The sequence below is a fragment of the Lissotriton vulgaris genome, chromosome 6 (assembly GCF_964263255.1).
Source record: "Lissotriton vulgaris chromosome 6, aLisVul1.2, whole genome shotgun sequence".
NCBI classification, from domain to species: Eukaryota; Metazoa; Chordata; class Amphibia; order Caudata; family Salamandridae; genus Lissotriton; species Lissotriton vulgaris.
The window spans coordinates 361592209-361618818 of record NC_141694.1 but is presented as its reverse complement, the minus strand read 5'-3'; the positions used below and the strand labels follow the sequence as shown (position 1 = coordinate 361618818).

Genomic DNA, 26610 nt, shown 5'->3' with positions numbered 1-26610 from the left:
AGCATTTTTTACTGTTGCTCAATCAGGGATTTATAGAGCGCGCTCTGGTTCTGCGGATGCATGGGGTCTCTGCCAGGGTGAGGTCGGCGGAGGTTCCTTTTTGGGTATGTGGAACGATGCTCTCTCGTTTAGGTATTTGGGTCTGATGTTGTGAAGTGATTTGTAGGCGGTGGTGAGTAGCTTGAAGGTTACTCTCTCAACGGAAAGCCAGTGGAGGTCTCATAGGTGCTGGGTCATGTGTTCGTGTCGTGAAGCTCCGAGGAAGAGTCTGGCTGCGGTGTTCTGGATGGTTTGGAGCTTGTGTAGCAGGGTTCTTCTGATTCTGGTAAAGAGGGTGTTGCCGTAGTCCAGTCTGGTTATTAGTGTGCAATGGTTATGGATTACATTTGTGGTAGCTTTTTAGGGCTCTCCTGGCAGTGCATGTGCTGCTCTGCAAGGCGTGCTGTATTCAGGTATGGACTTAAAACTCCTTCCCATATTTTTCATTGGTTTGTCATTGTCCTTTGGTAGCTGTGGCTTAGTAGCCCCTCCTTAGTGCCACCATGTCTCATTTTGTAACCTCCCATGAGGACACTCCCTTTTTAGGTCTCGCCTGTCGATGCGCATCGAGCAAGCGAGACTATGGGGGCTTATCCACTCTTTATCCAACTTGCAAGGAATCGTGGCGATTCCTTGCAGTGCCTGTGACTTTTAAGCTCAATGCGCATGCGCATTGAGCTTAAAAGTGCGTGCACATGCCCCCAGCCGCCTGCCTTGCCTACTCTCCCGCCCCCTCACTTCTTGATTGCACGGCCGCTAGGCCGTGCCTCCCCTACTCTCCTCCTCCTACTCCTCCCCTCGCCGTCTGTTCCCGCACTCCTCCCACACCCCCGCTCCGCCCCCTCCCCTGCCTGCCATGTCGCGTCGATGTAGATCGCTCTGACATCTTCAATGGTCATTATGGCTTCGGGGCAGTTAATTATTGTAAGCGTTTTTTTTTATTGTCTGAGGTTTTCTCTTTCATGTGCGTCGCGCTGGTTCTGCTTTAATTTTTGTATGTATTTACCCTGCTCCTCCACCCCACCGCTCTCTCTCCCCCCTCCATTTCAATCAATCACGGGCTCCAGCAACACAGCGGAGCCACGTGGACAGGAACAGAGGGCTGTGCAGGTAGTCTCTCATGCCCTCGCTATAAGGCTGAAGAGTTGCTGGCAGAGACCGGTGTCCCTGCCTCGCAATTTGCTGAAAATCACAGCTCGCAGCGTTTGTTTAAAAGCTGTGTTTTGACTATCCTACAAGGCTGTGAGCCTTTGAGGACAATCCTCTCATCACGAACTCTGATTTGTAAACAATACACAGCAGTTGACCCTGTTCCCTGCACACTTGCCCATCTTCCCACAGCGGCGCACTCAGAGCGCCATGTTCAATGCAAACAGTGCGCTCTTAAGCGGAGCCATTTACAGGCCAGTCCGTACTTCGAGAACTTGGGAACTGCACTCAAAGCTCCTCGTTCATTACACGGAGACACGGAAGGCGCTGCACTCCCTAAGCTGGAATATTTATATTTAGCCCATGTTTCCAGAGCTCGGCCATCGCAGTGAGCAAGTCGGCAAACATTGTTCTGATTTCATACATGAGCCCCAAGTCAGTTCAGGGCAGCGTTTCCGTGAGGCTACCCACAGCGCTTGGTACATTTTTACTGAAACTGGCGGGAAATTGCATAATTTGGGAATTGTATGTAACAAGTGTAACATAAAATTCCTGAAATTACGCCAGTTACATTGGAGTAAAACAAAGTTTCGTCCCCAGAATTACGGTTCTGTGAAATGGTGGCGTAAACATAATGAGAGGAACACAGTGCTGAACAGTGCGCCTGAGCAGTAATCTGTTCATTTCTTAGCTAATTTCAGGAATAGTTACACGTCATCGTTCACTTTTTGGTTGGGCCGCTCCAGGGCTTCAGAGGGTAATTTGGCATGAGGGTGCTTTCATTGTTACCAGGGGTTGTGTGAGTGATCTTGTCCCTGCAGTGTCAATGTTATTTTTCAGGTGTGCGTGGGCAGTGTGCACATCAGTTCCCTCAGCCGCACTCCAGGCCCCCGCTCCGCCCCCTCCCCTGCCTGCCGTGTCGCATTTCTCCTCCCCCCTCTTCTCTCTTCCCTCCGTCTTGTCTTTTACTATAGTTAAATGTTTTCTTGGTAGGGCTCTGCTTTTTTTATTTAACTATAAAGACGTGTATTGCAATTGGTGTTATCAATCTAAGCTGTCGCATTTCGGCAATTTACTGCAGTTTCAAAGATGGAACGACTTCTATTTACTGCATGGGGATTGCAAAGTAGAAAACACGAACTGTTTTTCGCTAGATAAGCAGTTTGTTTTTGCTCCATTTCCTCCCGGTCATGTGGGCAGTTCCTCATGTCTCCGCTCCGAAGTCGTTTGTATCATCTGTGATGCCTTCTACCACTTGTATTTATACCATACAAGGTGCCTTCTTTCTTTTAAGGTTTTTGCTTTAAGTTCACAAGTACTATTTTTTAAATCACAGCACAAGTAATGCGATCGTCCAACAAATAAGGACTGACTGAAGATGTCACATGACGAGGGGCCACATGGCATTTATGCAGGTGTGTGCGCCCCTTGTGTTGTCTGTGTGCATGGACACCTGTATGTGGGTTGACTTTGCGCATGTCGACCTCTTTGTGTGCATAAGTGAAGGTATTTCCATGCAGCCTCTTTACAAAAGGCAGATCTGTTGCTTTTGTTAATTCTGGTTTATTGTAGTCATCCTTGATTTATTAAAGAAACTCCAGCTGACTCTTCGGTTTTCATTTGTGCATATCACTGTGCAACACAAATTCACTCACCCTCAACCCCTCACTCACCCTCAACCCCTTACCCTCAACCCCTCACCCTCACTCACCCTCAACCCCTTACCCTCAACCCCTCACTCTCACTCAACCCCTCACCCTCACTCTCACTCAACCCCTCACCCTCAACCCCTCACCCTCACTCACCCTCAACCCCTCACCCTCACTCACCCTCAACCCCTCACCCTCACTCAACCCCTCACCCACCCTCACTCACCCTCAACCCCTCACCCTCACTCACCCTCAACCCCTCACCCTCACTCACCCTCAACCCCTCACCCTCACTCACCCTCAACCCCTCACCCTCACTCACCCTCAACCCCTCACCCTCACTCACCCTCCCTCACTCACCCTCCCTCACCCTCCCTCACCCTCCCTCACCCTCCCTCACCCTCACTCACCCTCCCTCACCCTCCCTCACCCTCCCTCACCCTCCCTCACCCTCCCTCACCCTCCCTCACTCACCCTCACTCACCCTCACCCACACCCTCCCTCACCCTCACTCACCCTCACTCACCCTCACTCACACCCTCACTCACCCTCACTCACCCTCCCTCACCCTCACTCACCCTCCCTCACCCTCCCTCACCCTCAACCCCTCACCCTCAACCCCTCACCCTCAACCCCTCACCCTCAACCCCTCACCCTCACACAGTGCAATAGGTCTCAGACCATTTCAGTTAGAGCTTTTAGAAATGTTTATGGCTTTTTTTTATTTGTAATTCTTTAGCATTGGCTACAGGAAACAAAAATGCTAAACATTTACAAAAAAACAATTCTAAAAGCACTAACTCTAATGATGCGAGACCTATTGCATTTCCAATGCTTGTTACATGTGTTGCTCAGTAGGCTTTAATTACAGCCTCAGAGTACTAATTTGTTTAATGGTTTTAACATGCCAAGACACGCTCTCTCGCAACACCGCCCCCCCCCCCCCCCCCACACCCACCCACACACACACACACACACACACACACACACACACACACACACACACACACACACACACTTAGAGTGGTGTGCCTTTGCTTTATTTGCCACACTAAACGCAGGGGCCCTTTCGGGTTCAGAGTCCCATGCTACTCTTACACTTTATGGCGGCTGCACCCTTACCTTAAACGAGCCGTGTCTAAGGAAAGGAGCACAAGTATTGGCAATGCAATTGGTGTCGCATTTATTAAACATGTAAATGTGAGACCTATTGCTTTGCATTGCTTAATTTTTTTATCTTCCATTGAACCTTGTTGCTTAAAATGGCTGTAGTTTGGCTAATGACAGTTTTTCCGACTCTGCACTCGTACAGAATTATTTCTGAACTGAACACTTCTTTGATGTAATGCATTCTTTGCACAGTCGTCGAAGTTTGAGTATTCCGGAGCCAATTAGTAGTTTCAGCTGCAGCACTATAGTTAAGAACCAATTTTGTGGACAAAGTGAGCACCAAAAACAAGTTAATGAATGGAATTCTTGCCCGGTCTCACCCTTTTTAGGGCTCATCCGCATGTATAGCTTGGCATCCACGTTTGGGCTTTCTGGTCACAGGGCATCACAAACAGTGATGAATGAAATGTTTGAAATCTCTGCCATGGCGATCTCTCAGGGCCCCAACTGTTTGACCCACCATGCCACCTCAGTTTGAGCCCAGCCAAATGCAAATCATTCTGATCTCTTGACCTAGGTTGCGCCCCCTCCCACCCCCGAGTTATTCCAGTAGCTGAAGTTAATTCAAGCATTCCCTCACTTTTTTTTGCTATAGTTATGTGGTCACTGGCGCACTCGATTGTTAATTTGTATCAGCCAGGGCCCTGTTAAAGTAAATGAATTATTTTGTCAAATTTTAAACTTTTTTTTGCAGCCGATATTCTCTTGAACTCTTAACGGAGCCCTGTGAATTATAGTGTGGCTTCCCTGATCTTATAACAGAGTGGAGTATAGTGTTTACTTTAACCAGATTGTTGGCTTATATTTCTCTAAAAATTGTAACAAGCATACTTAACAACTTTGTCACGATTGTATGTTTTTTAGTTAATAAAATGACAAGCCTTAAGATGTATGCGTTCTAGTACAAATCGGGGATAGATAGTCAGGAATTAGAGTGTATAATCTTAACCGCTACCTTCCCATCTCCCAGTGTTACAGATGGTGAGCCAGACCTAGCTGTGACTACGGTGCTAGACGAGGGAAGTAGTCTCCTGCATAATGCCTCAAGAATGGCTCAATAATTGTGTATAACACAGTTGTAGATTCTATCCCTTAGAATTACCACAGTCATCAAAGTATCTGGAGAATTTTTTTCTTAGCAGCACCCCTGCACTTCATCAGGAGGCATCGGTCGACTCCACTTTCGGAGTCTCGGTCGCAGAGATTACTTCGCTGTCTATACTTAGAAGCCACTCCTACACGCTAATGTCGGATCTCCTTTTTCATTGCCAGCCTGGCGCACATCTGAAGAGTCCTACCCTATGTCACTTTTTGACTAACCTTTTACAATGTTTTGGCAACTTGTGTTTTTGAGTCTTTGATTACTGGTGCGTGATGGCTGGCACAACGCAGGACCGGGTTCAAGCCTTGCAACCCCTGTCACAAGCTGATGTGTTTGACTTATCGGTGCTCTGACTGCTGGACCATAAATCGAAAGTCTTAGCAGGAGCAGCCCCGAAAGTAATTGGATTTCCGGCAGTCAGCTCCTTCGCTCCCGTTCTTGTTTGAGGGGAAGGACTCTGATGTTCATGGAGCCCTCGCACCTTGTCGCACTCCAAGTCTTTAAAGTTTTCGGGTAAGTCCAAGAAGAAGGCAAAGTAGCACCTACCCTCTTTGCCTTCTCACCGTCGGTTGGCTGATGTAATTTAGGACTAGGAGCGCCGCCGCTCTAAGGCTCAGTCTGTTTCCGGGAGAAAGAGTATCCCCTGCCCAAGTTCTATGAGGCCCTCCACCTTGTTTTTGGGCAGCCCAACTCTGCCGGTGCTCGTTGGGGCCCTGGGCCTTCAATACTGACAGCTGATCTCGAAAGGCCACTGTGGACCCAGGCCTGGGTTCGGACTGACAGTCTATCTCACTGGTCCAACCCCTGGTGCCAATCCCGGTGACCACGTCCCTGCCTTACCCCCTGAGATGGTCTGGACAGATGTCTGAGCCGACGCCGGAGGGTACCTTTGTTCCCCTGTTTATCACTGGTGTTCCCAACCGCCCAGAAGGTGTTCATGAGGACTAGGCGGGGTTGCTGGACCCTTTAACAGACCGGCTGAAAGAACTAGACCGAGGACCTAGGTTAAGCCAGTGGTCTGGACACTTCTCCAGACATTGACATGCTTTCTCCCCCTAAAGTGGCTACGGAAGAGGGAGCCTCTTACGCTGTGGTGGTGCGAAGGGCGGCTGTGGTCTTTGGCCTTGAGCGCCGTTCAGTGGCAGTCTGGACTAACCTGATCGAGGTGCTTGTGCCTGCAGCAGCCTCCTCTAAACCCCTTTTACAAAGCCTTTACTGATGTCCTCCTGGGCAGCTTGTCCAAGCCCAGCTCAGGGGCTCCTGTGGAAAGGGCGATTGTCCGCCACCGCCTGGCCCAAGGCAACCCAGCTTTCCTCACCTAACACACTTCCCCCAAGAATTTGGTGGTCCAAACCACCTTCAAAGGGCGCATTCCCTTATGCTCCTCCAGATAGGGAATCCAAGAAGCTGGATCAACTCGGGAAGCGCATGTTCTTTACCTCCAGCTTGGCACTTCGGTGCGAGAATATTGCATGCCTCTTGGGCCCACATTCCCACGCCTTCAGGGATACGGTTGCGCAGGTGCTGCCTCTGAGAGACACAGCCAAATTCACAATTTGATAAGGACTGGATACCACCGACTCACTGGGCAGAACGATTGCCACGTCGGTAGCCTTTAGGTTCTATGTCTGGTTAAAGACATGAGGCTTTTCGGGGGATGTCCAGTCAACTTTGCTGGACATGCCATTATGTAGCCGTTGTCTTTCTGGCGACAAAGCAGGCTGTGCTGAAGCCCGACCACTCGAGTCTGCTTTTCACTCCTGTCGTGGCTACAGAGGAGGTGCTCGCCTTGTACTGCCCAGCCTAACCACTGGTTCATGCAAGCTGCCCGCCTCTGCGTGGCTGTGTAGGTGGGACCCAGCGATCTAGCAGGTCTGTGAGCCAGCGGGTGGGCCAGTTCATCTCCACCCGCCCACTCAGCGGCTTCCAAACAGTCCTAGTATGACATTTCAGGCCCATCAATGGCTAGTTGGTGTCTGGATTCACCATCGCCTCCCCCACTGGACTACGGCTGACCCCCTTTGGGGTTCACGATCAACATGCAGAAGTCATATCGGACCCTCCCTTTCATCGGAGCTCTTCTGGGCACAGTGCAAATTTGGGCCTATCCTCTTGAGCAGCGAGTCTGGGATATTTGGGCTATCTGATGGTTTCAGCCCCTGTCCTGGATTTCGGAGTGAATGACCTGGAGGCTGCTGGGCCTCATGGCCTCCTGCATCCTGCTGGTGGATCATGCCAGATGACCTATGCGGGCTCTGCAGTGGGACCTAAATTTCCAGTGGGCTGATTACCTGGGGAACAACGTCCACATCTCGGAAGGAACTGCACTCCTGGGAAGGGGGCAGCCATCTGGGAGAGACAGATCAGAGGTGTCCGGCAGAGTCCGGGCTCTATATCAACCTGTTGGAGCTCCAGGTGATCCGCCTGGCACTGAAAGCATTCCCTCCCTCATTCTGTTACTCAACCTGTCCAGCCTCCACCTCCTTGTGTGGAGATTGAGTGGCGAAAGTTAACAACTTTTGACCTTTCACCCGAAGCCTGTAATGTCATCCTGGCAGCCAGGGTTCCCTCTAACAAAACTGTATACGCCTGTAGATGGTTCAAGTTTGTGGCATGGTGCACAGCAAAGGCTCTGGATCCCCTGTCTGCCCCTTTTTAAGAGGTTCACTTGTATATACTTTTTGTCCCAGCAGGCTCTGCTCTGGGCACTCATAAAGGCTATCTATCTTTGCAGCGATGTCTGCTTTCTTTTGGCTGCCAGATCAGCTCTCTTTCTTCAAGTCCCCTATTGTAACTAGATTCTTTAAAGGCATTAATCTTTCTTCCATCTCCTTTCATGATGCCCCAGTGGGACTTGAATCTTGTTGTAGCCTATCTTATGTGTGCTCCCTTCGAGCCCCGTCACAAGACTACTCATTTTAAACCCACCCTCCCCCTGCAGGGTGAGTGACTTTCAGGCTCGGTCTTCTACGTGCATCCGGACAAAGTGGTGCTTAGGATGAAGTTTTTGTTGCTTCCAAAAGTGGTTACACCATTTCACATAGGACAAATCACTTTGCCCACCTTTTTCTCACCTCCACACCCTTCCAAGGAGGAGGAGAGACCCCACCGTCTGGCCCTAAACGTACGCTGGCCTTCTACAGTGACCACAAGATTTCTGGGTGGGGTATCAACTCTTCACAAGCTATGTATGTGCCAAGAAAGGTCGGGCTATTCAAAAGCATACCAGCACTCGATGGGTTTTCCTTTGTATTAGTTTTCCGCTTTAGCTAAAAAGGAACCTCCAGTGGGGCTGCGTGCTCATTCCACTAGGACTACTGCAGCAACCACTGCATTGGCATGTGGGGTCTCCCTTGACATCTGCCAGGTGGCCACGTGGGTATCTTTGCACACGTTCACAAGACATTACTGCCTTGACAGCCAAGTCCAGAGGGACTGTTATTTTGTTTGGGTCCTCCAGGACTTTCTGCTGTGTACTTAGTTTGCAGACCCACCACCGGGTAACTGTCTCTTTAAGATGAACAAGTTACTATGTATATTCCTTACTGCCCCACCCATCCTCCCTGCTCTGCGAACTGACCTCTAGGGACAGGGACTCCCTTACAGGGCTCTAGTTGTGGGTCGCCAGTGTCTTTTATGGCTCTGTGATTCTGGCGTGAAAAGTTATGTCAGAACCGACGTCAGCAAGCAGGGGTGGTGTCCTAAACGCCGCCATGTCATTCCGGCGACCATGACACTGACTACTGATGCTCGGGGGTACTGCTAAAAAAATATTCTCTGGATCCAGTCTGTCGCCTGGGGGTAATGGAAGGTAAACAATCTACAACTAACCTATGCCTCTTACAGACACCTGGTTATCGAAGGTAAGTAACTTGTTCATCTTCCACAAGACTTGCCCATATGTTCCAATTCTTGACTAATGTGCCTTTTAATAGAAGATAGGGGTTATTGAGAATCCATTCCAGTTTGTGACTAAGGTCCAAAAAAGATCTCTATCTTAGCCCAGCAAATTATTTTTGTGAGGTGAGTATAGTGGATTGTGTGAGAAGTTGGCCCAATATGCAGTGTTCACTATTCTAGTGACCACTATGCATCGGTCCAAACGACCCTTATGGTGTTTGGTTGTAAGTCAACCTTAGACCAGCTATCCTAGTAGCGTGGATACGAGCAGTCTTCGGGCTAAACTCTAGAGGGCGTGTTAAGCCAGCTGTTATACCATCACATACCCCTTGAACACCCAGTGAAAGGACACCACACAAGTGTTATGAAAATAAACGGTGTATTTATTAGAATCACAACAGCCCTGGACTCTTTATGAGGACAGGGTACTAAGCACAGAACAAAACTCTTAGGAAAATACTTCAAGTGCACAATTAATACAAGTGCCCGAGGGCACAGAAAGTTTAGTGGTCTCGGGCGGACCCGATAAGGCAAGTCGGAAGCGAGGGACTCTGGACCCTTAAGTAAGGAGGCTATGCGGGCACCGAAATGCCGAAGTTACCTAGCCACAAGGGCTGCGGCTGCACAAGTCTTACAGGCGTTGGGGGTCTTCGCTGACGAGCCAGGAGCCGGAAGGAAGGAGTTGCTGGCCGGCGACCAGTGAAAAATAGTTCGTAGAGATCAAAGCCTGGATCAGAGATCGATGATACCTGAAAGCAGAGGGGACCAAGTTCGTACTACTAGCCAGTAGTCAGAGGGTACCAGGAAGGCACCAGATGATCGTCACCTCGACTAGGTGAGTGGGCGACGCTAGGCTCTGCAGTCTCACGGACCAGGAGGCGTTGTCGGCGACCAGGATGGAGGTGCGAGCTGTCCCACGAAGGTTGATGCTGTCGGCGTCGCTGGGCCCAGGATTGGGGCAACAAGCCTTGGCAGATTTCAGGGCCACGTGGTGGGCCTAAAATGGCGTCTTGAGTGGACCAGGAGGGTCCGGGGTGCTCCTCTCATAAAAAGGAGCAAAAGGCTAGTCTGGAGCAACCAGACCAGCAACGTTGGTTGTCGTTAGTCGTCAAAGGGTCACAAGCCAGCGGCTAGTGATCGGACAACGTGCTGAGCAGCGAGCAGAAGGGCCCCACGCAGATCGTGGAGATGCTGGGAGACTACACTTCGGTGCTGGAGCGGCTCAGGGTCTGGGTTTCTCGGACCCCAGAGCACTCACCAGAGGATTCCTTCGGTGGTCGTGCTGGTTAAGAAAGCGTGCAGGTTTTGATGATGGCCGGTCCCTCGGTCTCGTCGCACCCACAGATCTCAGCTGAGCTGACGATGTGGGTTGAGGTCAGAGGTGTCAGGGAAGCCGGTTCTCGTCGAGCTGGGCAGTCTGATTCCTGAGGAAGGACTTGCAGCAAACCGCAGAGTTCTTAGATGGTGCCTGCGAACGCAGGGTGACTACTCCTTAGCCACAAGGGAGAAATCTTGAGAGTCTCGAAGTCCTTTCGTAGAAAGTATTCTTGATTCAAAGATCTAATTTGGAAGGGTACCTGCTCCGGCCTTTATCCTAAAGAAAGGGGTGGGTACATGACTAGGTCCTGCCCTAGGGGTGGGACCAGAAAGGGGGGTAGTTACACCCCTCTCCCCTGCCGGACTTTCCCCAGGTCAGGGGCTGGCGCCCCTGGAACTGGTTCTAGCTGGCAGATGCGTAGTGAGCACCGGGGTGCCACTCCGCAGTCACCTTCCTGTAAAGCCCTGCCTACCCAGGATACACAAAACCCTGTCTGGGATGGTGCGAACACCGCCCCGGACAGGAAACCCTTTGTCCAAGCTCTCCTCGCTGGAAGGACTCCCAGCAGCAGGAGGTCAGACTCGTGTCTGTGGTGGCAGCGTCCATTTTGTGGAGCTGAGTCTTCAGTTAACTTTAACCGGGGTTCACAGTTACGTACATGTCGTGTCCCTCTAGAAGGGCGGAATGCTAACCTCGTCGCCAGCATTGGTGCGGGGGCAGCATCCCGATTCGTATGACACCTTACTCGACATGTCTTGATAACGCCATACCGAAGTTACTGATATGGTACGCGTTATCATGGAACAGCCATTGGGTCTTGGTTCCTCAAGCTGCAACCGGGCTCTGCTCAAGCCAGAGCCCACTTCACACGAGTCCACGCACTCTGCCTTCAGGATTGTCAAGGCCTGCCGTAGGAGTGACTGATAGGAACTCGGGTGTCCATTTTAGGGTTAGATATAGGGATACTATACCTATAGCAACGGGCGAGTACGCCACGTTGCCCCAGCTGTCTTGCAGCCAGTTGTGTCAGATTTAGATGGCCATCCAGGGGTGGCATAATACATGCTTCAGCCCCTGGTAGGCCCTGGGTACACCAATGCCCTGAGTTACAGGGTCTGACAGGGTGGCCCAGTTCCAATTGGGTAATGCACCTAAGGTACACGGAATCCATTTTACAGAGAGAGCAGTAGGCCTGGGATCCTGATTGGCAGGGTCCCAGGTCGACTATGTCAGAAACCAGCTAAAACACAGGGCAAAAAGTTGGGGGCAACCATAGTCAGGAGGTACCTTCCTACAGATTGGATTTGGTTAATCATTTGGATGGGTCACTATTATAACTTATTTTTTAAATCCCTTCTTGGTCATCAATTTGCTGTCCCATTACTGCAATCTATTCTGTGCTACTAGTGACATTTTGGAATTTCCTCTTGGCTACTCTCAGCCTGCTCCCTTTTGTTCCCATGTACCTTCGAACTTAAAATGATGTTCCGCTGGTTACGATAAAAAGCAGTGTCCCATTCCAAAATCACTTCTCAGCCTTTGCAAGACTCCTGTGGACATATATTGACAATCCAGGTATACCTCAGTAGCACTATCGCTACAACCATATCTAACTCAAGGATGGCTAGTTTTATCCCTGCAGGCATGACCCTCATCAAGTTCTGCCCTCGTAAGGCTAGAGAGCTGGAATATTGCAGGGTATGCAACCAGGGCTGAGTTCAGTGCTTGGCTATCATTCATAGGGACATTTGACATTTTATTACCGGAGAAGCATGTTTCAGAGAGTGAGCACAATTGGTACTGCTGTTCTGTTAAACTCTCCCCAAACTAGATGGTTGAGCTTCAAGGGGGTTTATCAGTTTCACTAAAGTAATCACTAAATTTTAGGGTTACCCTCAAACTTAAATAGTATTGATTCAGGCAGTCAGTCAAAATACTTTTCGGTTATTAACAAAAACCACAAAAGTATACATAGGTCCAAAAAAAGGGAAAAGACATTCAAATTGCAATATGGCTAACTAATGACAACAGCACATCGACTAAGGAAGGAATATGTGACAAAAGTTTAAAACAGTAGGAGTTAAGTAACAAATTCATATGTAAGTTTAAAAACATACACAATTCATCTTAGTTAAAAATTCAGTGGCAACATTAAAAATTTCCCACGTATTGGACAACAGTTGGAGATATAATATGGCAGGTTTCACTTGTTTGAACCCTTTGTCCTTTAGTAGGGGTACAATACATTTTTTCCCGTATATCCTTAAAAAAAACACATTGATTCAGGCATTTGTTGTTAAATGTTACAATTTTAATGACTGTATATTGAATTTTTACTTTATTTCATCTAAAATCGACAATTTTAAGCGATTGTTCAAAATAGATTTCATTTCTACCAGCAAATGGGGAAGTTGAAGTGTACCAATATAATAGTATGTGGGGACTTAAACGCTATATTAAGCGTTATATCAGAGCAAAATTACAGGTTGGGCAGTGCTTTATCCAATACCATTTTGTGTTCTAACCTGAGCTGCAGATTTAAGTAATTTTATTTTGCCTGGTATTTGATGACTATCCATAAATCGTATCCAACGCAGCGCCCTATTGTACCTACCTTTATTTGGAAGTGGCTGTGCATCTATCATTTTTTTTTTTTTTTGTCTGGTTCACTTACTAGCCTTGTTTTTAACAGCAAAATCCTGCATTTGTTCATTGGTGATCATCTCAATCCTCTTGCAATATCCATCGAGCTCCCTCTGTTTTATCCTGCCATTTGCAAGTGTCAAAACTCCCCAAGAATACCAAAGACAGCAATTCGTACCTGATACGGAAACAACCTAATACTGCCATATGTTTAGAAAAACGTAATGGTGACGCTGTCTTTTAAAACCTGACTTGCAGAAGAGGGAGAGAGGTGCTATAGTTAACCCAGTCTTTTATAGAGGTATGAGAGCCGTCAAGAAAATTGCTCACGTAGGCTGTTCCTTGCACAATTATATTGGTGGCCCCCTATGAATTCCCACCACCCTCCCCAGCAGTTCGACTAAGTGTGTTCTCTGCCAAACGAAATTTGAGACCCCCACTAAGCATCCAAGCCAGAACTAAGGTTGCCCCAGTAAATAGAAAATACCTTCGTAGTAAGCACAAAGTGAAAAAATAGGCCTAGGCCTCATCTCATTTTGTAGCTTATCCACCTCTTTTTGTAAGAGACCAAATTCTTGCAGTACCCAATCAGAGCAGCCTCACCCCATAGAACCTACCCGAGAGAGCCTCAGATTTTCTACCGCACGGTGTGCAAGGGAGTCTCCATTGAGCTCTGCTCAATTTTCTTCACTTCTGAGTATTTTTCTTCAACTTTTGCCTATTTTTTCGTCATGTCTGACAAATAGAAGAAAGCACTTTTTAGAGCCTGTGCTACTTGCTCAAAAAAAGAGGTTGTTTGTTGAGGACAAACATGAAGACTGCTTATATCCGGATCATAAGGCCTCGGACTGCAAGATTTGCAGAACCTTCTCCACCAAGACCTTGAGGGACAGAGAGGGAAGTCTCCTCACTTGGCTACAGAAAATGAAGGACCGCAAGGAAGTTGTCTTCTGACAGCGAGGGCTCCTCTTCGATGGTGTCATCAAGAAAATCGAAGAAGAGGGGTAGGTCTCCCCCTACTACATCTGATGAGCCCCATGTCAAGGCCTTGCCTGGGACCTCTGATAGGTCTGATAGGCCTGCTTCCCAAAAATCTTCTCACCACGGTGAAAAGGAGAGGCAGGGTAAGCTTGAGGAGTCTCAACCTTCAAAAAAGGCTAAGAAGATCGTCCCTGGGACTTCACCACCCTCTGACAAGGATAGAGGGGAGAAAAAGCCTTCTACTGCGACTCAGGAGATTGTTTCAGACAAACGGCATTCGTCGACTGTGAAAACCAGGTACGCTGACTATTTCTATCAAGAGACTTCTTTAAAATTGGCCTCGTCGACGGGCTCGTCGTCTATGGCTACGACGACGGCACCTGCGCCGTCGACTATGTTTAAGACGCCTGATCATCGACAAATTACTTTCTCCACGACGACGACGGTCACGACGAGGACAACGTCGACGACTACCATGTCGACGACACCTGTGACCTTGCTGCTGATGACTAGTTCATCGACTGTTCCGTCGACGATCCAACCCTAGTCTACGATGACCATCTCCCCGTCGACGACTCAATCCTCAACGACGAGCGCAGTTTCTTTGTCGGCGCCTCCGTTGACGAAACAGTCTCTGAAGATGAAACCGTCCAACTGGAAAGCTTGTTTTTTCACACAGGAAAAGACCAATAACACTGGAAGTGACATCTCCACGGCAAGTTCATCTGTTTCCTCCTACCCTATTGCTGGATGAGGACTCTGAAGAAGAGGCTTATAGCGATTTCGGGCCGGCTTATAGCCCTTCTGACTTACAAGTAAAATTACAAGACGTCAGTTTTGAGGAAGGTGAAATGGAGCAACAACACTATGTTCCACAAGATTATTATGAACAACAGGAGAGGCCAAGCATGCAGGTTCCTTTGCAGAAACCTCCACGTCAGTCTCAGCAGGATCTACAATTAATGTTGCAGGACTATCGGAGGCGATTTCCTACTCCTCAGGAGGTTCAACAGGTACGCCCTCCTACACCTCTGCCTCAGTTATCTCAACCAGTGGCAGAACACTCTTTGCCTTCAAGAGGGCATGACCCAGAGCCCGTGGAACATCCACAAGAGGTGGTGCCCATTCGGGATGATACGGATGATAATGCCTCATTTGATGTAAATCAGCAAGTGGACCCTGACCAAGACCTAAATATAGACTAGAATCAGGATGACCTTCGAGATCCAGACGTCACAGGGCATGATACCGCAATCTCTCCTCCAGCAGCTATCGAAGGTTTTCACAACTTGATGGAACGGGCTTCCAAGAGATTTGGTCTTCCAGTTACCACAGTTCAGTCCGAATGTTTTTTGTATGATTTCAAAGAACCATTCTGGAAATACGTACGTTCAATCCCCATCATTGAACAGGTTTGGTCTGAAGGCCTGAAAGCTATGCAGAATCCGGCCACGGTCCTTCCGGTGCTCCCCAGACTGGAGAAAAAATGTAAGGCGCCAGAGGGCAGCCCGGCATGTCTACTAGGTTAACCAAAACCGGACTCGGTTATTTCCCAGGACACACAGAGTAAATCTAAGAACCCATCCACGCCGCTAACTACGCCACCGGATAAAGAGGGCAGGCGTTTGGACAATGTTGGAAAAAGATTCTCCACAATGGCCAGCCTCCTCGTTAGGGCGGCTAATGCTTTGGCGATTCTGGGGAGATACGATCGCCAGATGTGGTGTGACCTCTCCCCGCTTGTGGAAGAACTTCAGGATGCATCTAAGGACGAGGTCAAAAAGATCTTACTGGAAGGAGAGCGAGCCTCTTCTGAGGTAATCGACTGCGCTATTGATATAGCAACTACGGCCTTCCGAGCGCTAGCCGGCTCGGCAGTTCTGAGACGCCAGGGTTGGTTGCGAGCCACGTGGTTTAGACAGGAGGTACAAAATAAAATTCTGGATCTGCCTTACGATGGGGAGATGTTATTTGGCAAACACGTGCATGATGCCCTACAGGGCATAAAGAAAGATACAGATACGGCCAAGTCCTTAGGAACTGAACAATACCGCAAAGTGCCCTTTAAAGGAGGAAGAGGATTCTCCTCCTATAGAGGCGGCAATCAGCACCGCTAATCTTCCAACTCCCAACCTGGCCACACATTCAAACCCCAGTATTCACAGAGGGGTTCTTTCTCTCGCCAGCCGCCGAGAGGACGACCAGGGCAGCAGAGAAGAGAGAATACCAAGAGACCATAGCGGCCAGGTGGCTCTTTCTACTGTTCCTGTACCCTCTAACGCCAGTGGGGGGCAGGATTGCCTCAACAACTGGATGGTCATAACAGACCAGTGGGTCCTAAACCTCATCAAGAAAGGACCCACTGAGTTCCAAGATCTTCCTCCAACGAGAGCTCCGGACGCCTTTACACCCAAACATCTGAAACTCCTTCATCTCGAGGCCCACCAACTCTTCACCAATGGGGCAATAGAACCTGTACCTCTCTCCCAAAAGGGGAAAGGGTTCTATTCCAGGTTCTTCCTGGTTCGGAAGACGAAGGCCAAGTGGCGTCCGATCTTAGATCTACGACAGCTCAACACTTATTTCATCAAGTTGTCCTTCAGGATGGCCACTCTTCAGGACATCCTCTGCCTTCTCAATCCAGGGGACTACATGGCGACCCTAGATTTGGAAGACGCTTACTTCCATGTACCCATTCATCGAGCTCACAGGCAATATCTTCGATTTACAGTAGGCGAGAACCATTTTCAATTTAAAGTACTGCCTTTTGGTTTCCGGTCTGCTCCGCGGATCTTTACAAAGGTACTGGCTCCTGTGGCAGCCTTTTTCAGAAAGCAGTCTTTCGAAGTCTTCCCATATCTGGACGATTGGCTGCTAAAGGCTCCTTCGTTCCAAGAGGCGTCCAGGGCAGTCACGAGCTGCAGACAACTGTTCGAGCAGCTGGGCCTTCGGCTCAACAGAGAATCGATTTTGCGCCCCTCCAAAACAGCAAAGTTTTTGGGTGCGATCCTAGACACGGAGTGCTGCCTGGCTTTTCCTTCAGAAGCGCGCCAAACCAAGCTAATTCTTTCTGCTCGCCTTCTACGGACACGGAAGTTTCTGTCAGTTCGCAAATACAAATCGCTTCTCGGATCGATATCATCCTGCATACCATTGGTACCACACTGCAGGCTGCGATCTGTTTGGAACTCCCCACAACGCCAAATGCCAGTCCTACGCAAGCAGGGTTCACCATTGGGGATCCTTGGGGAATGCGCTTTTGATTGCCTGGTACGGCGCATTTGTTTACGCATTTCCTCCTATTCCGCTGATCCCGATACTGATCCGCAAGCTCAAGGTGGAACCGTGCAGAATGATTCTGATCGCACCAGCATGGCCTAGGCAGTTTTGGTACACAGAACTTCTTCTCCTCTCCCAAGATAAACCGATTCTCCTGCGTCCTGTTCCATCACTTTTGACAGTGGCTCACGGACAGGTTCTGCATCCAGACCTGAAGTCACTACAATTGACAGCGTGGCTCCTGAGTTCAGAGTTCCAGGGTTAAAATCTTTCAGGAGAATGTAAAGACATTTTGGCCCAGGTCCGAGCGCCTAGTACGAATAAAACCTATCGGGCTAAGTGGAAGAGATTCTGCTTTTGGTGTCGGAGAGAAGGTCTACATCAATATCCTCTGCACCGCACCAACTCTTGCCTTACATCCTTTCTCTTGCGAAATCTGGATTTACTCCTTCTGTAAAGGTACATCTAGTGGCCATTTCTAGATTAAGACTATGTAAATGTATTGCGATTTATATAGCGCACGTATCACCCGAAGGCATCAAGGCGCTTGCCTTGGGAACCCGTCCTGATATTCCCCTGTGAGATAACCCCAGCAGGGTATCCACAAGGTGAAAGCCAGGCATCCCGCCGCGAGGGGCCGTAGTGGAGATTAAGCAAGCTATTGCCCAGAGTCGCAGAGTGTGAACCCATGAGTCGAGTAGGCACCGGAACGAGAATTATCGAGTCCGTGGAATTTTTGAGCCCAAGACCCGCCGAGGCGGGGAATTGAACCCTGGTCCAGGACCGATCTCAGCTTCCGGGTCTGCCGCCTCTAACCCCCGAGCCACACTTCATCATCATCAGGTCCTTCCCTTTGGTCTGCAAGGATCATTAAACAATTCCTGAAGGGTTTGTTCAGGGTTTTTCCACCAGTCCGGCCTCCACCACCAACATGGCATCTTAATTTGGTCCTGTCACATCTAATGAAGGCCCCATTTGAACCTATTCATAGAGCCGACCTGAAGTTTCTCATGGAAACTGGCTCTTCTCTTGGCCTTGACATCGGCTAGGAGAGTTAGTGAGTTCCAGGCTTTCACAATTGAGGAACCTTTTTCTACAATTCAAAAATGTTCTCATCCTACGAACAAATCCTAAATTTATTCAATCTGAATGAGCCGGTGGTCTTAAAATCCTTCTTTCCGCGGCCCTCCACGCCAGCAGAAAGGGCTTTGCACTCATTGGACATTCACAGATGTCTCAAGTTATACGTGTAAAGCACAAGACTGTTCAGAAAATCTTCCCAGCTTTTTGTTTCATTCAGTGCTCCTCGAAAGGGGTGTCCAATTTCTAAACCCGGCATTTCCCGCTGGATATCCAGTGCAATACACTTTTGTCATCAAGAAGCGGGGAAACCTCTTCAGCGAGCAGTTCGTGCTCATTCTACGGCTTCATTGGTGGCTCTATTCTCAGGTGTCTTGATCAAGGACATATGTAGAGCGGCGACATGGAGCAGTGTCCACACCTTCACTCGCCACTACTGCTTGGATTCTTCTGTGAAAGAGGATGCTGCAGTGGGCCAGGCGGTCTTGAGGAACCTTTTCCAATAAGTCGGTGAGCTTTCCTTACTATCCCGCCTTCCTGTTTGCATATTTTGTATTACTTGTAATTGTTCTGCTTTGTGATGCAAATGTGTATCTATTTATCTTATCAGGATTATGAATGACATTTACAGGTACACATATTACAAAATATGCTTTTCTCTTTACTGCTAGCTATTCTGATGCAAAGCATGGGAATCTATGAAAGTTCCAATACTGGGGCAATATATTGTTATTGACAATGCCAATAACTATATATAAATATAAAATGTCATTTACAAAACCAATAGCTCAAACTTTCCAAATGCGAAACCTATTGGTAACGCCAGTGCTTGTTTTAACCCTGATTAAAATGATGAATGAGCTCTGCAGAGCAGCGGTGTCTGCCCTGATCAGCTTACCACTAAATGTTACTCAGCCGCATCAGATTACACCAGCAGGCTGCAGCCGCCACGGAGCCACCACGAACACCAGCCGGACGCCCAAGTGATGCCGCTGCCCTGGTGCATCGAAAACCGGCGGCATTAGTATAGTCACCGCACTTGTGGAAAAAGTCATTGCGGAAAAGGGATTCACTTCCGGGAAATAAACTGTGCTGCGGCAAAGGAAGTAAAAAGCTGCACTTGGAGATAGTTTTGTAGCATGCCCTGCATGGTCAATTAGCTATCACAAATCGAGGAACTAAATTACTTGTATAGTTTTGTTGATTCAATACTTACTCACAACCCACATAAATCATCGTTGAAGAGCAGGCTGCGCTGACGCTCTGCCAAGCTTGTTGAAGCAAACTGCGTAGAAGCAAATGACTACACCCAGAACAAGAGCAAGGCGTCCCCGGGGAGGGGGGAGGGCGGCGGAAGGAGGCTGGCGGGGGGGAGGGGGCGAGAGGCAAGAAGGATGGATGAAAGAAGGGAGTGGTTAAGGGAGAGTGATTAGAGAACAAAGAGAGAGAAGGCAAGGGGGAGGGGGAGCGGTGACAGAGGCCAGTCGGGTAATGGAATTAGAGGAGGGTGAGGTGGTTTGAATGGGTGGGATGGGGGGATGGGGGCGGGTGGAGAGAGGAGGAGAGAAAGGAGTCGGTGAAAGAGGTGCATTTGGAGACAGAGGGGATGGTACGAAGCAGGGGAGTAACCGAAGCCCCTTCAAGTAAGGCTGTGTGCTAGGAGAGAGAGGGGAGGTGCTGGAGGTGGGGAACAGATGGCCGTGTGCGAAGCACTTGGAGAGTGTATGCTGGCAAATGGTGGGGGGGGGGGGGGCGGGAATGCGAGCGAGCGGAGGCAGGCTGGTGTGGGAGGGGTGAGGTGCTGGTGTGAGAGGAGTGCTGCTAGGGGAGGGGAAGCCTGATGCCGGATGGGGGCGGGAGAGCCTGGGAATGCGAGAGGCTGGGCTGGGCTTGCATGCGATGCGCGTGCATGTTCACGTGAACTTCATGAAAACCGCAGGGCTGAAAGCCCTTTGGTTTGAAGATGTTTTCGCCACATGAATTCTCGCTCCGCTTGATGCGCTTGCGCACATCGATAGGTCGCGAGACCTAAAAAGAGGTGGATAAGCTACAAAATGAGATGAGGCCTAGGCCTGTTTTTTCACTTTGTGCTTATTACTAAGGTATTTTCTATTTACCGAGGCTCCCATTCCGGCGGGGAATGATGCAAAGCATGGGAATCTATGAAAGTTACCAATAGCGGGTAACCAAAGTTACAGGTAAGTAACTTATTTTCTTTAGGGCCCTATATTAACATACCCTTTTGAGGAGAGAGAGAGAGAACGTTAATGCTAACAACCATAGCCATATTGGAGGCCAATAACTTGAAAGACACCAAACTATTCTCGCTTATGTTCAACTGCCTGAGGAGTAGGTGGAGAAATGGCACCACTTGGCTCACATGTCTGCGGAGTGTAGCGCTTCGGCAATAGTGCAGTTTCTTGACCAGTCAGACTTCTGATTGACTTCAGTGCAATAATACTATGCCGGCATCCTAAGCCTTCCTCGCACCCCCCCACACCCCCCATTGTTATTTACTTATTTTAAGGGAGGGGAATTGTTCAGACCTCCGCTGTTGGCAGATTTCTCATCAACTCAGCAGCTAAATATTAAGGACCGTGATTTTCATTCGATCCTGGCTTGTACTAATGACCATAACGTTGAGTTTGTCAGTATTGATTCGTGGAGCGACTTGGTACAGTGGAGCAGTGTCGGAATCTCTAACTTTACAGCAAATATGCAGTCATCAGCCTCTGCCCACTGAACCCAGCCTTTATGGGCTTATCTAGCGCTTGAGATTGAGTTACCAGGTCCAAGCTGTGTCAGTGTCATTTGACAAAGGGCTGAACCCGGTCTTTGTTATTTTCCAAATTACAACTGCAGTCTCATTCAGCTAGAGGGGTTTGACCAGGTTGCATCTTGGCGCAGATCTTCACCCTCTACATACATTAATGACTTTAGTTAGTACCAAATTTTGTGTGAGCATGATGTACCTCAGATCAGCAAGGTACGTGTCCCAGCATTAATTCATGCTAATTTGGTGTTTTTGGCACGCATGCCCAGAAGCCTGTCGCAACTTTTATTGGACTTGATCAGTTTTATTACATCCTAGACATTAATAGTTACACGAAATCACCTATGATCCCTAAATGACACACTCAAGACCAATTTATATCATATCTGAGCTGTCAGTGTTGACTAGTTTTCTCTAGTTAGGTAATTCATTTAGATTCCACATGGGTTTTTGCATTCTTCTAATTTTTCCTCCTCGTGTCCGGAAACTACTTCCTGAAAGCAGGTCATCTGACATCCAAGGACTTTTTTTTAGGACCTTAGAGAGCGGAAGAAGGGAGCCCTAGCATCCTGCTGCGCTTTACACCCACTAGCTATTCGCCATTGTGGAGTGGTGTGGCTCACTGGTTAGAGGCGGCAGACCCGGAAGCAGAGGACGGCCCTGGAACAGGGTTCAATTCCCGACACGGCAGGGTCGTGGACCAGGGTCAGCGGACTCGATAATTCTCGCCTTGGTGCCTACTCTATCCAGAGATCACACTCTGCAACTCTGGGCATTAGCTTGCCTCATCTCCACAACGGCCCCCCACATATGCCGGGGATGCCTGGTTTCACCCTGGAGATACCCAGTAGGGTCCATCTCACAGGGAAAGCCAGGACGGGTTCCCAGCGGTCTACAGCGCGGAGATACCCATGTGGGGTGATTCATGCACATTACATTACATTGTGACAGGAGAAGGCCAGGCCTCTTCACTAATTGCATCTTTTGGCTTTCCACCGAAATACGCCAGATATGCATGTTTCTAGACTCTAACCCCTGGCCACTGAGTTCGGAACAGTTAATGAACAAAACATCGATGTCCACCCGGTGTGCAACAAGTGCCTGTCCCCGGATCACAATGAAGCCACCTGTATGGCCTGTGCCCGGTTCAGGTTGAAAAACTCTTCGGATTCGACGTGCGTTTCGATGGGAGTCGCAGAGATCAGCGCCTGTTCCAGTAAACATCTTCTGGTCCGAAGAGGTTGTTGATCTGGAGGATCTGGAATACCAATCAGATCCGGCTTCGGGCCATGACTTCGAGTATGACGCCGAAGACGAAGAGGTGCTAGAAGAAAAAGGAAACGTCGACCAAGAGGTAGGAGACGCAGAGGCCCTTGGGGCTGTAGAAGATAGCTCAGGTGAGGAGCTAGGCCCAACCGGCTATACGGGGGCCGACTATGACGCACTCAATAAGGCTCAGGTCGAGGGATCGCCACAAGGCCTTACCTGAGATCTACAGACTCGTTTTAAAGCCCCGCATAAAGGCCCGGCTTCGAACATTGTTAAAGAGCCGTCTGTATCAAAACCGCCATTGGTCGATTCAAAGAAACCGAAAGCATCTCTGCCAAAACCAAAAGTGCAACTAACTCTGGTCGGCTCCAAGGCCTCAAACCCCTCGGAGCCGAAGTAACAGAAAATGGCAGTCTATGCCAAAAAACCCAAGGTCGTCGAACCGAAGGTTGGGGCACCGAAGACCAAGGTCAAGGCTGTCGAACAAACTAGGCCGACACCGAAGGGAGTTGACACACAAGGCTCGAACCAAAAGAAGGGGCAGATCCACGGTCGAGGCCTGTGGACAAGATGAAGACTGGCTCCAAGGACCCTGTTGAGTCGAGGCAGCCGAGTCAATTCATAGCCAAAGAAGTGTCGGAGTCACTCCAACGCATCAAAGATAAGGCTACAGCGTCGGCCGAAGAAGGCCCCAACACCAAAGCTGGTCGGAAACATTCAGACCGCGTCAACACCGATCAAATTCGGGTTGCCACCCACGGTGCGTCCGAAGATGTTCGAACCAAAAAGAGGTATCGGAGCCATTAAAGTGTCGACGGACGTGGAAGCTACTGAACAGGAGTCGGGGCAATTCATCGACTCGGAAACTGGTAGACTGTCTATATATAAAAGGAAAATCATACCAGAAACACCCATGGAGTTAAGATTTCCTTAAAGAAGAGGGATTCAACAATGTCACCAGCTCTTGCGGAACCCCTCCATTCCTATGGACCAGACCCTCAGAATATTTCACCCAATATTTCACCCACATACTCAGATGTGAATGCAGGGGATGACTAAAATGAAGACGAGTCTTATCATGTGGACACTGATCCCGATGATCAAAACCAACCATGGGCAGACCCGGCTGACCCAAGGGATCCGCAGACTGCCCTGGACACACATGTATATAGTGTGAAAACATCTCCTACTGAGGACACTACTGCCTTTAACGCCCTTATTGAAAGGGCGGCAAGTAACCATGACGTCTAGCTACATGCTGACCCTGTGGAGGAAGATTTTTTGGTCGACACCTTTTCCACTTCAGAAAGAACAGTCAAAACCCTGCCCATGCTTAAAGGGGTCCTTAAGCATGCTGGTAAAATTTTTAAGGGCCAGGGTGTTAAACCCAAGGATTGAAAAAAATCTAGACCGGCACCTGTGGACCCTACTTATATAAGAGGATAGTTGCCATTGGACTCAGGTTCTAATGCACGTAAGAGAGCAAACTCCCAGACTACAGGTGATGCTCCTCCGGACAAAGAGTTGAAAGTGCTGGAAACTTCAGGAAAGAGGGTGGCAGCGCAGGCAGCTAACATCTGGCGCATTGCCAACTCTTAGCAAGATATGACAGGTCCCATTATGATACCCTTGAGACACTGTTGCAACACCTACCAGATCAGTACAAGGAGGGTGCAGCACTGCTAATCCAAGAAGGAAAGCTTATCACAAATGCTTCCATCAAGTGCGCGCTAGACTCAGCTGACAATGCAGCCAGGGCCATTAACACTAGCATTATGTTGAGGAGACATGCCTGGTTGAGAATCTCTGGATTCAATCAGCCAGTTAACCCGGACTACTTATTTGGCCCTGAGGTTGACACCACCCTTGAAAAAATAAAAAAAGACACGAACACTGCAAAGTCTATGGGGGCTCTGCAGTCACAGCAGTTTCGGGGTGGTTCCTTTCGTCTCTCCAATACTAGGGGACCTTCAAGAGGCCAATCCACACAACAAACACAGTACAATAAAGGAGGTACACAATCCACCTACAATAAGAACAACCGGGGTGGATATTGTGGAAACCATCAAGGGAAGAGGAAACAACAGTTCCAGATCCTCTGCCAATAACAAACAGTGACGCCCTGTCACTGCCCCCCCCCCCCCCCCCCCCCCCCCGACTATATAACACCTGTGGGGGGGGGGGACTACAACAGTTCCTGCCAGTCTGGAAGTCCATCACCACAGACAGGTGGGTGAGAGACATTGTCCAGTACGGGTATTGTCTAGAATTAACATCCACTCCACCCAACATACCACCAAGACACCGTCCTATGTCTGCAGAGCACTTGCACTTATTGCAGCAGGAGGTCATCAGCATGCTGCAAAAAGGAGCCATAGAGCTCGTGCTTGTAGAAGACCAAGGCTCAGGGGTGTATTCTCTGTACTTTTTAATACCCAAGAAGGATGGGTCTCTCAGACCTATACTAGACCTCAGGCCTCTAAACAGTTACATTCTATCAGAGCATTTTCATATGATCACCTTACAGCAGGTTCTGCCGTTACTCAGTCAGGGAGACTTCCTCGCAACACTGGATCTAAAGGATGCGTATTTCCATATACCCATACACCCATTACACAGACAGTATCTCAGGTTCACTATTCAAAATCAACATTACCAGTTCAAAGTCCTCCCTTTCGGAGTAACGACGGCACCCAGGGTGTTCACGAAGTGTCTGGCGACAGTGGCAGCACACCTAAGGAGGCAGCACATACATGTCTACTCTTATCTGGACAACTGGCTTATTCAAGCGAAGATGGCCTAGCAGTGTGCCAGCCACATGTCCCACACCATTCATTTTCTTCAGTCTGGGATTCTCGCGGAATTATCCAAAGTCACATCTTCAACCCGCCCACGTGCGACAGTACTTGGGTGCGACAATACACACTCTGGCAGCCAAAGCTCAGCCAAATTCAGCGAGGATACACAGCATGCAATTGCTGATAAAAAAAGTCAGACCTCAACACTCTCTTCCAGCAAGAGTGCAGTTGATAGGCATGATTGCCTCCTGCATCTTCATAGTCCCGCATGCGAGACTACATATGCGTCCGCTTCAGGAGTGCTTGCCACGTCAGTGGAATCAGGCTCAAGGACAGTTAAAAGACCTAGTGTTGGTGAGCGGTCGGGCATTCAACTCTCTGCATTGGTGGAACCCACAAAACCTTTGCAAGGGCCGACAGTTCAAAGAGCCTGTGCCAGATTATACTGATGGACGCGTCTCTCCAGGGATGGGGAGCTCATGTACTCCACTACACGGTGCAGGGACTATGGACAGCACAGCAAAAGAAGATGCATATCAACCCTCTGGAATTGATTGCAATCTTCATGGCGAGGAAGGCTTTCAAAGTACACTTGTGCAACAAGGTCGTGTTGATCCGGATGGATAACTAGACTGCCATGTACTACATACAGAAGCCGGGAGGTACACACTCTCACACAGTTGTCTAATCTGGCTCAGAGCATGTAGAAGTGGGCCATTCAAAGGAACATCTTCCTCATGGCGGAACACCTCCCGGGCAAAGACAACCAGATGGCGGATCTGCTCAGCAGACACAGCCACCAGATGCTCGAGTGGGAGATACATCCATCAGTACTCCAACCGTACTTCCAGCAGTGGGTCATCCAGAGATAGACCTATTCGCCACAAGGGAAAACTCAAAATGCCAAAGCTTTGCCGCCAGGTTCCCACATCCGCATTCTTAGGGCAATGCGATATGGATGAACTGGTCAGGCAGGTTTGCGTACGCTTTTCCCCCAGCGCCTCTAATAAAGCTGGTGGCACGCAAGCTGAGGTAACACTCGATGACACTTATCCTGGTTGCTCCAACGTGGGCACGCCAGCCATGGTACACAACGTTAATAGAACTTTCCGTGGTACCGCATCAAAGACTGCAGCTAACACCCAGACTTTTAACGCAGAGCCATGGCGAAATTCAGCACCCGGATCCGCAACAGCTCAACCTGGCGATCTGGCTCCTGAAGTCTTAGAATTTGGCTACCTCAACTTTCCACCAGAATGCATGAACATCAAGGAGGCAAGGAGACCCACAACCAGAGCATGTTATGCGGCTAAATGGAAGAGGTTTGTCATATATTGAAACAGTAATGACATTGACCCACTGGATGCATCTATTCAAAACATTATCTGTTATTTGTTACACTTATACAGATGCAATCTGGTGTACAGTTCCATTCGTATACATTTATCCGCAATAGCGGC

At 49.0% G+C, this 26610-nt stretch overlaps 1 protein-coding gene across 3 annotated transcripts in view; it reads left to right on the top strand.

The window, feature by feature from the left end:
• Positions 1 to 26610, top strand: part of RPS7 (ribosomal protein S7) — a 71347-nt gene that overhangs the window by 27304 nt on the left and 17433 nt on the right. The window lies entirely within an intron of this gene.